At 66.2% G+C, this 12,274-nt stretch overlaps 1 protein-coding gene across 10 annotated transcripts in view; it reads right to left on the bottom strand.

The window, feature by feature from the left end:
* The window catches only part of PLXNB2 (plexin B2), a 30,051-nt gene extending 18,663 nt beyond the window's left edge, over positions 1 to 11,388 (bottom strand). For 5 of the 10 annotated variants that reach the window (XM_068561903.1, XM_068561902.1, XM_068561901.1 and 2 more), the window contains exons 1-2: positions 11,273 to 11,388; positions 44 to 97 (exon numbers count right to left, since the gene is read on the bottom strand). The gene's annotated coding sequence lies outside the window, so the exon portion shown is untranslated. Of the gene's footprint in view, positions 1 to 43; positions 98 to 3,622; positions 3,640 to 11,272 lie in introns of those variants that run through there. The other 5 variants (XM_068561900.1, XM_068561894.1, XM_068561897.1 and 2 more) reach the window with 3 other exon arrangements.
* Positions 11,389 to 12,274: the final 886 nt, after the last annotated feature.

Here is a 12,274-nt window from a genome sequence, read left to right on the forward strand (position 1 = left end):
TTCTGAAAAACATGCGTACACACGACCCCGCAATTCTACTTACTAGTTGTGTGACCTTGAGCAAATTACTTAACTTCTCTGAGCCTCATTTCCCCATCTGTGAAGTGGAGACAGTCATAGTGAGCTCCCAGGGGTTTTTAAGAACTAAATTATTCCTCCTCTGGAGGCCTCTGGAGAGCCTGTTACACTGTAGCACTCAGCAACACTTGGTATTGTATCCTCTCCTGGATAAACACCCATGTGTATCCACCGGGAGGACTAGTCCAAGGATACTTCTCAGTGCAGTTCATTATAGTGAAAATTTGGCAGCCACCCAGCATGAAACCAGAGGACCCTGAAAAACCATGGTGCTGATGAAGGTGGGTGGGCCATGCTGACCCAACGGAGCCCAGACCTGTTGGGGACGGCTGTGGTGCAGAACTCCAGGTATCGCCACACGTGGGTGTCGATACAGACACACATGGTTTAACTGAGAAGTTCTACAAGCCTTCATCCAAACTGAAAGTCAAGGTGAAGCCGGGGTGGGGGTGGGGGGGGGGGCACCGGGCAGGGAGGAGGGGGCTGGGACAGCAAAGCAACTTCATTTGCCAGTTTTGGAAAAAAATTTTAGAAGAATATATTTACGTACTACTTGTCTAAATAAAAAGAGGTATATATAATAATAATAATCATCCCCCCTCCAGCTCCACTCTGCCTCAGGACACGGCTTTCCAGGCTCTCAGTGACCACCCCCCAACCATCTCTCCGGGCCTATCCCAGGTGTCCTCGGCCATGGCCCACTGGCTCCCTGCCTGGCTGCCCTCCCCAGCAGCGTGCCCCCAACACCTCCTCCACCAGGGTCAGGCCCTGCTCCCCCCGTACCCCCCCAGGCAGTCCCCCGACGTCGGGAACAACATTGCGAGTAGGGCCCAGGCCTGGGAGGACCCACGGCAGGTCCAAAGGAGACCAGCAGGGGCAAGGCCTGCGGGGAGGTGGGTGACACACTTGCGCACACAGGCAGGAAATCCCTCTGGTGCCCTCAGCCCCTGGCTGAGCAGTGAAGGGTTAACCCGGGAAGAGGGGCTCAGGGCTCCAGGTGTGAGGGTGAGGGGTGTGTTTTGCCCTAGGCACTCGACAACACAGGCTTTGTGAAAGGGGCAAACTCAGGGGCCAAACCACAGGGCGTCAGGATGATGGAGCCGCATGAGAATTCCAGAGCGGGCCTGGCCTCGAGGCTGCATCCAGTCCAGGTGGAGGCTGAGCTCGGGGTCCACAGCACACGAGGGCATAGGGCATGCAGACCTGCCACCCTGAAGGGACATCACTCTGGGCTCCATGTGCCCTGTGCACCGCCCTCCACTGGCCCAGGCCCCTCCCTGGCCGGGAGTGTGCGTGCTGCAGGTGTCGCCAAGGGAGGCTAGCCTCTTCCAAGGGACACGCTCTTCCTGAGCCCACACACCCAGCCTCCACAGCCACCACCTCACCCCTTGACAGACCTGCCCCAAGTGACCCACTGGGGTGGACCCACCTCTCAGACCCTCCAGTTTCTCCTCCCATCAGGCTCCTCCAGCCAGCACTTCCTCCAGAATGAAACTTGATCCCCTCCCCCTCCCCCTCCCCTTCCCTAACTCGGCCTCAGCCACCCGGTCCTGGCCCCCAGCTGCCCCAGCGTGTCCATCCTGCCTCTGCTCTCGAGGGTCATTCCTTCTAGCTCAGATGAAGGCCACTCTCCTGAACACCCACAGGTCCCTGAGGCCATGGGTGTCCCCCCACCCCACAATCACACACCCAGTGCTGCTGCCCAGAGGGGCCTCAGGGGCTGAGCTCTGGAGCCACACTATTGGGTTCAAACCCCAGGTCTGTCTCTTTCTACCTGGCTTATGTGGGCTTTTTACAAACTTACACTGTGCCTCAGTTTCCCGGGTGTGACATGGGGGTAATAACAGCACCAACCCAAGTGGGCTGCCGCGAGGTGTAAGTGAATCCGTGTGCAGAAATCCTTCGGTTGTCCTCTCAGTGGAGGAGGAACTCGGGGTGATGCCATGATGTCGCCATGTCTCTGCTTTTGCTGTTCCCCCTGGGAAACTCCTGCCCATCCCTCAGAAGCCTGAGACACCCATCCTGACCTGGCCCTGCAGGACCGTCACTCCTCCGCTGTGGTCTATGGTCTTCACTGGTGAGCAAGGTCTGAACACAGGATCTGAGACCGTAGGTGGGTCTCAGCCCAGTGAACCGGCAAGGGGGTGACACACAGCAGAGGAAGTTGAAAGTACATGTGCCCCTACAGCTGGTCCCTCAGCCTCACGCACACGGTGGTGTGTCCTCCCCCAGCCAGGGCGCTGATGGGGACAGGGCTGCGGGCGGTCCAGGCCTCTCCTCGCACGTCCACAGGAGTGGGAAGCAGTAGGAAGGAGCCTCGGCCACTGGGTCCCCTGAGGCTCCCCCTCCTCGGATTCCTTTCTTCTAAGCAGTAGCTGCCCCCCACACCAGGAAAAGGTAAACAAGAGGTGCCCACTGGGGAAGGGCAGGGTCCTCACTCCAGGCCAGGCAAGGGCTGTCAGGGTCCCCCTCCCGTCGTCTTGGCCCCCCGGGAGGAGGGCCCTGGGGTACCGGCTAGACCTCCCTGTCACTATTTTCAAGCAAACACAGATTGAGCAACTTCTTAAAGCTGAAGTCAGAACAACGCACAGCAGCCAGGTCTATGGAGGCCCTTGGCAGCCTGTGGGCTCAGGAAGGGGACCCAGAGACCAGGATGGGGACTCGGGCTCGGGCAGACACGGAGAAACGGACGATTCAGGCAAAGGCTCAAGCGCAAGGCAGGGACACCCTGAGATGTGGGGGGGGAGGAGTCTTAGCACCGTGTGGAGGGCACTACGGACCCACAACGCGGGGGTGGAGGCGCCAACACCCGGCGGCGAGGGTGGGGGCCGCGTCGCCCCGGGGCCAGGCCAGGAGGCAGCGAGGGTGGCTGTCCCGCCTCGGGCGCCGCCCCTCCCCCGCCCGGCAGCTGGCTGCAGGGGACCGGCCTCCGCTCCGTTCTCGAGGCGAAAATGCAAATCTGCAATTAGCCGGGACCCCGAAACAAATCAGAGGAAACTAAACAGGCGAGACGCCGGCAAATCCGAGCCTCCGCCGTTTTCAGAACAAGTGCGAGGGAGGGGCGCGAATGGGGCCGGGTGGAGCGTCGGGGCCCCCGGGCCAGGGCGACAGGAGCCCCGCGGTCCCACCTCGCCCGCCTGGGGCCCCGGGTCTGAGTTCAGCCCGGGAGGTGGGGAGGTCCCCCGACGGGGAGGGCCGGCTTGGCCTCCTAACCCCAGGCGACCAGGTGGCGGCGCGGCTCTGGCGGACGACCCCTCCGGAAGCCGCGCCCGCACCCCGCGCCCCCGGGGGGAACAAGTGGGCCTCTGACGAGCCTCCCAGGGGACCCAGGGCGCACGGTCGGCGGGAGCCTGACCTCCGGTCGCCGTGACGGCGGCCACGTGGGCCCGGGGACCCGTCCCCAAGGAGCCTCGCGGGGCGTCAGGCTGTCCTCTGGCCGGGAAGCGCGCAGTGGCCAGGCCCCCCGCTCCGCGGTCGGCCAGTGATCCGCCGAGGCCCCAGCCGCAGCCGGCATGGCTCCCAACCCCCATCCCGCCAGACTCACCGGGCAAAGGCCGAGCTCCCCGCACAGCCACCTAGGATCAGGCATGGGCGGGGCCGGGCTCTAGGGACAGCCTGACGTCTAGCCTGAGCCTTGCGTCAGCGCTGGGAGAGCCTCCCACAGGACCCCTCCCAGGTATAGGGTGTCACCTCCCCACCAGCCCGGCTCACAGCCCGGTTCCTCCGTCAACCAGCAGAGGCTGTGGGCCAGAGTGCCCATCCCCGCCGGGGCTGGGGAGGCGAATCAGCCTCCCCCTGCAGCCTGGGCTCCGGGTCCCAGCACGAAAATCACCCCTGCCTGGTGGCGGCGAGAAGGTCAAAGGCCCAAGACCCCAGGCCAAGGGGGAGTGGGCGCAGAGAAACCCCAGGGCTCTCTCTGCCACCTGCCTTTGGGGTCTCCGGGCCCGCCCCCCCTGATCCCATGGGCCTCCCCCCAGCCAAGTCCATAGCCTCCCACCCCTTCCCGCCCTGTGCACCCAGGCCGCCTCTCAGCCGCTCCGTCTGATACCCGAGGTCACCGTGACCGGTGTCTCTGCATCCAGCCCTCGCCCTCAGGCGTCTCAGGGGCTCACCCGGCAAAGCCCCAGGGTGTGTGCCACAGCCGCAGCCTCGCACGCCCCCATGACTGCAGACCCCGCCGTGTGGGCGCTGACCCAGACTGGGATCCCCACGCTGTTGGCAGTCGGGCCCCTCTCTGGTCCCAGTCACTGCCTCACCATGCGGTGCCCAACCTCGTGGAGAGACGGCTTAGGACGACTTGGTTTCAGTCGATTACGGTCCTTCAAGAACACCTGCCTGGGCGCCGCCAGCAGCCCACAGCCTCCTGGGCCTCCCAGACCCTCAGGACAGAAGGTGGGATTCAGTAGGTTCTGGGGCCCAGACGCCCCACCATGATGCAAGACCCACCTCTCCTCCTGGCCGCCCCCCTGAGTCCCAGCCACCATTGTGTCCCACCTGGACTCGGTTTGGGCCCCCTTTCTGATCCCCCCCCAGGCTCGCCCATGTCCCTCCTCTGCAGAGCAGTCCTTCCCGTCAGAACACCCTCAGCTTAACACCTCCATCGACTTCCCCGTGCTTGTGGGGACCCCCCAAAGGGGCCCGCTGACCTGCCCCATCTGCTCAGCCCGAGGCCCCCAAGCGCTTCCTGTGTGCCACACGACGGTGCTGTGTGCTGGGGACAGAGGGACAAGTCTCCACCCTCCAGGGTCCGGGAGCCCCCGTGGAGCTCCCAGCAGCTTGTCGGCCCTGGCACACAGCGGCCGCAGTCAACACCCGGTGAACAGATGAACGGGGCTGGCACTCAGGCACCTAAGTGTAGACATCCTCCAGAGACCACCTCTCCAGTGGACAGCCTGTCAGGGTCAGGCTGAGAGGGACAGGAAGACAGGGTGAGATACTGGGAGAGGCCAGATGTGGTCTGGGGCCGGCTGAGAGAGGGCGGGCACTGCAGGGCGTCGGGAGCACAGATGAGGCCAACGGGAGCGGCCCAGCCGCCCAAGCACCGGAGGGGCTCCTGGACGAGGAGCCGCGCCCCCGTCCCCCAGTCCCAGCCGGGAGAGGCTGGGAGCAGTGCTGGGGGCGTCGGGCTCCACGCAGGCAGGAGCCACTGGTTCTGAGGTCGGCCCCCGCCTGCCAGCGCCCACCGCTGAGCTGCCCGCACTCACCTCCCCTTTCCAGGCTCACCTCCCACAGCTGGCTGGATGCTGCCCCCCGCCCAGAGCCCCCTTCCTTTCCCAGGCCGTGTGCAGGAGGCAGGCGTGGGGCATGGGGGCGGACGGGTGAGGGCCCGAGCGAGCAAGGGGCCGGCCAGACCTGTCATCTCCCAGTCAGTCCGTCAGCGCCTCAGCGGTCACCCCGACCCCCCTCCTCCATCACAGCCGAACCCCACAAGTAGCCTGAGGTGCTGTGCCCAGCTGGCATGCCAGCCACCACTCACACACACGTGAGCACACATGTGCAGGCACACACGTCTGCCCCAGGCCCAGAGTGTTTCCGGGACGAAGAGCCCCAGACCCGAGCACCTGGCCTGGGTGAGCCTCGGGCAGCCCCAGCGCTGCGTCTGCCCAGCACGCCCAGAAGGGCCCAGGGGCCTGGAGGAGCTGGGCAGGCCTGGAGCTGGCCTCGAGGGACCTGTGTGGGAAAGGTGGGCCCGGGCCATCTGCGCGGGGGGATGGCTCCAGGCCGCTGGCCCGGTCTCTGTCCAGGCGGGGTCGGGGGCCTGGTGAGGTGCAGGGTGCTTGGGGGGCTGGGTAGGGTCTGGAGGAGTCCAGGCTCAGGGTGGGGCAGTGGTCAGGGTTAGGGTTAGGCTTTGGAAGGGCAGAGGGACCGGGAGTTTCCAGCGAGGAAATACCCCGGCTCAGGGTAAGGCAGAGTGGTGAGTGGGACAGTGGTGCAGGGGTCAGGGGGCAGCGAGGTGGCCAGGACTGCATGGGGGGAGGCGGGCACCCGGCCTCCCTGTGACCACACACCCAGGAAGTAGCCCACAGCTCCCCGGGGCCAGGCCCAGCACCCACCCCCTCAGTGGCTCACTCAGTTCAGCAAGGAGCTGTCACACACAGGGGCAGGGCCAGGGGCCACCTGCAGGAAGCGTGGCTGGGGCTCCTGCCTGGGTCTCCCTCTCTTGCTCCTCCTTGGCCTCCCATCCCCCCTCCTGACATCCTTCCCCGGGTCCTGAGACGGCTCACGGTGGCCCCCGAATCAGGCCCGATGCCAAGATGGGGGGAGGCCCAGCCCCTCACGTCCCCTGGCCAGCCTGGGGGAGCAACTCCAAGGCTGAGAGGGAGCAGGTGGGCTGCGCTGGGGCCTCTCCCTCCCACCACCTGCCCTCGCCCCTGCCAACTCACCCAGCTCTGGTCCCACCACCGGGTGCGAGCGGGACAGCAGCCACCTTCCCTGGGGAGGGCGGCAGCCTCGCCGCGGCAGTGTCCTGGGCCCTGGCCCTTCTCCAGAGCAGGCCCCCCCGCTCTGAGGACGCCCTGGGCTGGGGCTGGGGGCTAGAATCCACATTCAGGCCCAGAGCCCACACCTCTTAATGGTCCGGGAGCTTACCTCCCATAGCCGGGTCCACACCCCCTGGCCACCCCAATCCTGCCGCTCGCGCCACAGGCCCCCTTGTACCCCAAGACAGACCCCTGCTCCCTAACCTATCAGGGCTGTCCCCAGACCCCTTCCGCACCCCTCCCTCCAGCACTCAAGGACCCAGGTGGGCACCAAGCCAGTCACCCTCTTCCCACTGTCACCCACGCTGCACGTCCGGCTGTGGCCGAGGAGCCGCCTCAGCCTTCAGCCACCAGCTTGGCGCCGGGCAGGGTGCCTGGAGGGGAGCTGATGGCGCCCCCCAGAAAAGCCCCAATCAACCCAGGGCCCGTGCCCTGCACAGGTGGCGTGCTGGCTCAGGGGGCCCAGAGCAGAGCCGGAACTGTCCCTGCCTCGGGAGCAGACGCCCCTGCCAGACTCTGTGTTGACACAGGTGGCCTTCTGCAGGGCTGACATCAAACCTTTTTCCTCTTTCTTGCTCTTCCTGAGGAGGGGATCCAGCGGGGGCAGCGTCACAGAGATCTGAGCTCGAGATCTGAGCTCGACACGGTGCCCCTCCTCCCAGAACCCCCCATGGGAACTGCCGGCCAACTGCACCGAGGGCTCTGGTCTCCACATCCGGAAGGGACGAGTGCAGGGCAGGGCTGATGCCAGCGCTGGGGTCAGAATCCAGGCTGCACCCAAAGGCTTCACTCTTGCTCCCATGGTCCCCAGGCCAGGACTCACCTGGCACCAGGATGGAGAACTGCCAGGTTTCAGAAATCACGTGATCTTAGGGGCTGAGGACCGAGGCACCAAGCTGAGCCCTCTTCCCAGATGCCCCACCCCCAGCCCAGGAGAGCACCTCCTCTGCCTAGTGCACAGGGGCACCAGGCACTCGGGTGGGCCAGCGGCCAGCCCACAGGGCGGAAGGCTGCCAGTCACGGTGGGAGCAGTGCTGGGGGAGCCACTCTCCGTGCGAAGGGGGCGCTGAGCTGCAGATGGGGGACCAAAGAGTGACAAAGGGTGGGAAAAAGGACCCCAGCTCCAGGTGGGGGACCAGCCCTGGGCTCCTCCCTGTGACCGGAGGGGCAGACCGACAGGTGTGCCCCTGGCCACCACGGGCTCCGTCTGGGGTTCTGGGTCCAGTCACTGTCACAGGTTCGTGAATACCACAGGGGTAGGCACTGGGGGCAGGACAGCAGAGGCCCTGCCCCACCCTTCAGAAGCCCTGCCGGATGGGAGGGAAGGGCTGGGAGCAGCTGTGCCCCGGTCTGGCTCGGGGGCCCAGGAAAGGGCAGGATTCTTGCCTGGTCAGCAGGGGCAACGAGATCCTCAAAGCCCCAGGGACAGAGGGAAGCAGGAGCCCATCAGAGGATGTGAAATCACGGAAGGGAAAACCATGAAGGGACCACATGTGGCCTGGAGAAAAAAAGGGAAGCAACAGTGCTTCCCCCAGCCCCCATGCACCCCAGTGCCCCCCACCAATTACAGGCCACCAACCACGGATCCAGCCTGTAATTTGAGACCAAAGACATTTAGAGGCCCCACACATCCCACCCCACCCCAAACACAAATAGCCATTAGCCTCAGGGGGAGGGACTCTGCCCAGCCCCCACTGCCAACTAGGGACTGGCCCCCAGTGAACCTGCATCCAGCTCAGCTGGGAGACCAGCCTGGGTTGAGTTCTGGCAGGTCTGATAGCTCACCTCCTCCCCTGACTGCTTTCCCCACACCCTGGTCTAGGGCAGGCTCTGGGCCCAAGAGGCTCTTCAGCAGGGAAGAAAAGCTTATTCCCCCCACCCAGGAAGCCAAGGCAGAAGGCTGGTGCCTGTTGCTGCAGCAGAAAGGACTGAGGCCTGACGTGAGTAAGAAGGACACAGAAGGAGGACCACAGGACCCGGCACCTCAGCGCGGATCTGCCCAGACCAGAGAAGGGGCCATGGGGGAGGGCACTGAAGCCACAGCCTGTCCCCACCAGTTCACTCCCCTGGTCCCAGGGCTGCACCAGCTCCGGCCCCCAGGATGCGAGTTCAAGGCAGGGAACAGGACATCACGCTGTCCCCAGAATGGCCCAGGTCCTGGGACGGCTCAAGTGCCTGCAACCAAGCTGTCCAGGGGGAGAGGGGCTCGTGCCATATGGATCCGTCCCCAGGCTGCCGGCCCACCCCAGTGCCTTCCAGTCCAATCTCTTCTGCTCTACTCACCTGGGCTGAGGCCAGGCCCCTGGGTTTCCTGCACGCTGCCCCAGCTGCCAGCTCTGCCTCGCAGCGTGGCCCCTACAGGGGCCCCCTACATGCACACATGCCTGCACGGACCCTGGGGGCCCAGGCGGCAGAGGCAGTATCCCAGACGGCTCCTTGCATCTCTGGCCTGGGGCTCCTCACCTGTGGGACCCCCTCCTCTATGGGATCCTTCACCCGCGGGGTGGACTAACAGGTGCCACATCCAAGTTGGGTGGGGACGTGGGGGTGAGGGCTGGGCTGTCCGAGGGGCTTGGAGGGAAGTGGTGCATCCGTCAGCTGCTGGTTAGTGAGTCAGTCAAGAGGCAGGAGAACGGCCAGAGATTCGGCCCGAGGGAGACCCCAGTGCCCCACCACTCTAAGCAGCCTAAGTCACGCCCCTACCTGCCCCGCCACCCCAGGGAAGCGCCACACAGGTGTAAGTAACCGGCCCAAGGTGTGTCCCTGAACCCAGAGCTGGAGGGCAGCCACACAGGACTCCCTGGGCCCCCAGAACAGGAGTCTAGGACTCCTCCTGCCCCACGGCCTCCCCCAGGGGGCCTGGGCCCACTCCAGGCTCACTGGGCGGGGCCTGCTGGGGCCGACCTCGGGCGTTCTCCATCTCAAGGGTGACGCATCCCCTCCCACCCCGCCCCCGACCGGTCTGAGCAGCCACGGGAGGTGGTGGAGCTGCCCAGACTTGCCCGTCCCTCCCTTCTGGGGCTCTCAACCCACGGCCCCGGAAGTGGATCTCTCTCCCACGGCTGTAGCCTCCCCCAGCTCTAGCCTCCCCCCTTGGGTGGCTGGACACGGCTGGATAATCCAAAATAATTCCTTCTTGGCAGGCGGCCGGCGGGGGAGGGGGGACTTGCATTCCAAACCCTTGTTTTTCTCTGTAACTTCCCTCCCCTCTTGGGGCAAGGAGCCCCTGGCCAGACCTCAAGCCTCCCCCTACCCGGCAGACGGAGGTGGGCCCCCTATAGGTACGGTGGGAAAAGGTGACAGGCTCAGATCTGCCGAGACCACCTGCTCGTCCTCAGTCTTCTCTGGGGATTTCTAAAAGCTGACACGCCATAAAAAACACCCAACAGGCTCAGGCAGGCCGATGCTGACCCTACGCTCCCAGGACCCTCACCTCAGAGCAGAAGAACGCCTCCCCCGCCACACACACCCCGGCAGCTGTCCAGCTCTCAGACTCTCCCCTCTGTGCCCGGGGAACATCCCGCACGGGGTCAGGCTGAGAGCTCCCACCCCTGGGGGCCGTGCTCTCCCATCTCCACGGGGCCCGGCCCGGGCGTGTGTGGGGCACACAGGGGCTGCAGTTAGACATGACAGGGGCTCCCCAGGGCAGGCACAGAGAGCCCTCCGAGCTCCAGAACGTTCCACTGGCTTTGGAGTCAAGCTTCACCCTTAGTCTTGACCCCCACCACAGGCCCAGGGCACGGATAGACCCCTTCCTTCCTTTTCCAAGTTGCTGGGAAGAGGAGGCCAATGAGTGGCAGGAAGCTCTGAGGCTCTTGGGCTCAGGGACCCCCCTCGTATCTGCCAAGCAACCTGAGCACAGATGGGTGGGAAGGGCCCATCTAGGAGGGCTTCCTGCAGGAGGCTGCACATAGAGGGGCAGGGGCCTGGCAGTGAGTACAGAGACTTCCTGTACTCACTTCCTGGGTCCCAGAGTGTCCACCCAAACACCACACCAACAAACACTGGGAACTGTGGGAGCCGGCTCTGTGGTGAAGCAGGCCCAGGGCCACCAGGACTTGCCAGGTGCTGGTGCTGGTGCTGGTGCCAAGCCACCCCTAGTCCCAACCGGGAACCCTGCACCCGCCTTCCAGCCCGGCCAGGTGCAAACCAGGGGCTCCCAGGGTGGTCCTGGCTTATGCCCGCCTCACAAGTTCCCAAGGGGTTTGGGGGTGGCCAAGGCCTGACCGCGGGCCCAGCTCCCTGGGGAAAGCCGGGGCTCGGCCACCCCAGGAACCAAGGCTGGGTGGGCGCGGGCCTGGAGCTCTTGTACAACAGGGCCGATCTCCGCCCTGTGCACGGATCCCGGTGGCTGGAGGGGCAGCGGGCATGAGCAGGGAGGGAGGATCGGGACCGAGAAGCGGTCCGAGCGGCTCCGGAGGGACGCGGGCGGCGGGAGAGGGCGCGGCGCCCGGCTGGGGACCCTCTGCCGGGCCAGGCCCGCTGCCCTCGGCGCCGCGGGCCTCGCCCGCCACCTGGAAGAGCGCGAGGCGGGAGCGGCCCGGCCCCGGCCGGCCGGACGCACGGCCGGCGGCCGAAGCCCGAGTCTCCCTCTGCGGGGCGGCAGCCGCCCGAGTCCCCGCGTCCCGAGCGCCGCAGGCCAGGGCGGAGCGGCGCTGACGGCGAAGCCCCCACTGGCGCGGCCGCCCCGCGGGCCCCGTACCCCATTCCCGTACCTGCTCGTCTGCCGCCGAGGCTCGATGGCGCCCGTGCCGCGATCGGCGCTGCGCTGCGGCCAGCGCGGCTGCCATGGAGACGGGCCTTTGTGTGGCCGCGGAGGGGCCGGAGCGCGCGGGAGCAGCGGCCCCGCCCCCGGCGGGGGAGAGGGGGAGGGAGAGGGGGAGGGAGAGGGGGAGGGAGAGGGGGAGGGGAGGGGGGGTGGGGAGGGAGAGAAGGGGGGCCCGCCGGGCGGAGCGCTCCCCGCGCGCCCCCCGCGCGCCCCCCCCCCCCCGCGCGTCACCGGCGCCTGGCGGCCGCAGTGGGCAAATACGCCGCGTCGCCGGGGAGGTTCGGCCCGGTCCGCGTCCGGGTTCGCGCCAGAGGAGCCCAAGTCTGGGCTCTAGGGGAGAACGCCGGCAAGACCGAGGTCCCCGGCACCCCGACCCTCCAACTGGGGAACAGGCCGGCCACACCCCTACCCTTTGGGCGGTTGGGGGCTGCTGGGCCTTGTCCCCCAACCTCCAAGGGGAAGAGGACGCCTGCCCTGAGTCCCCTCACAAGCCGTCCTTGGCCTCCAGCGCCCTCCTTCCCCCGCCTCCCTCCCGCCTCCCTCCCCCCACAACCAGGACCCGTCAACCCCTGCTGAAGTGCTTGGAGGTGGGTGGTGAGACCGAGCCTCTCCCTGGGGCGTCCAGCTCTGGACTAGAGCTTGCCCCACTTCTGGCCACTCCAGCCCCCATCAGCCCTGGTCCTGACGCCCCTGGCCGCTCCCACCACAACTCGAGCAGAGTTGGGGACCCCTAGGGGGCCAGCTCTCCTGTGCGCTCCTGCTCCCCGCAGGACAGTCTGCAGTCACAAGCCCCGCTGTGCCGAGCAGCAGCTGGGGACCCAGGGAGGACGTGGGGCCATTCCCCAGCCCTAACCTGAACTCCCACACTGGGACCCCCCTTCCTTGGGCACCTGCCCTCCACCCAGACGTTCCCGTTCCCAGCAGAGAGCCCACTTGCTCCTGCCCACCC

Source organism: Eschrichtius robustus, chromosome 13 (assembly GCF_028021215.1).
Source record: "Eschrichtius robustus isolate mEscRob2 chromosome 13, mEscRob2.pri, whole genome shotgun sequence".
Lineage (NCBI taxonomy): Eukaryota > Metazoa > Chordata > Mammalia > Artiodactyla > Eschrichtiidae > Eschrichtius > Eschrichtius robustus.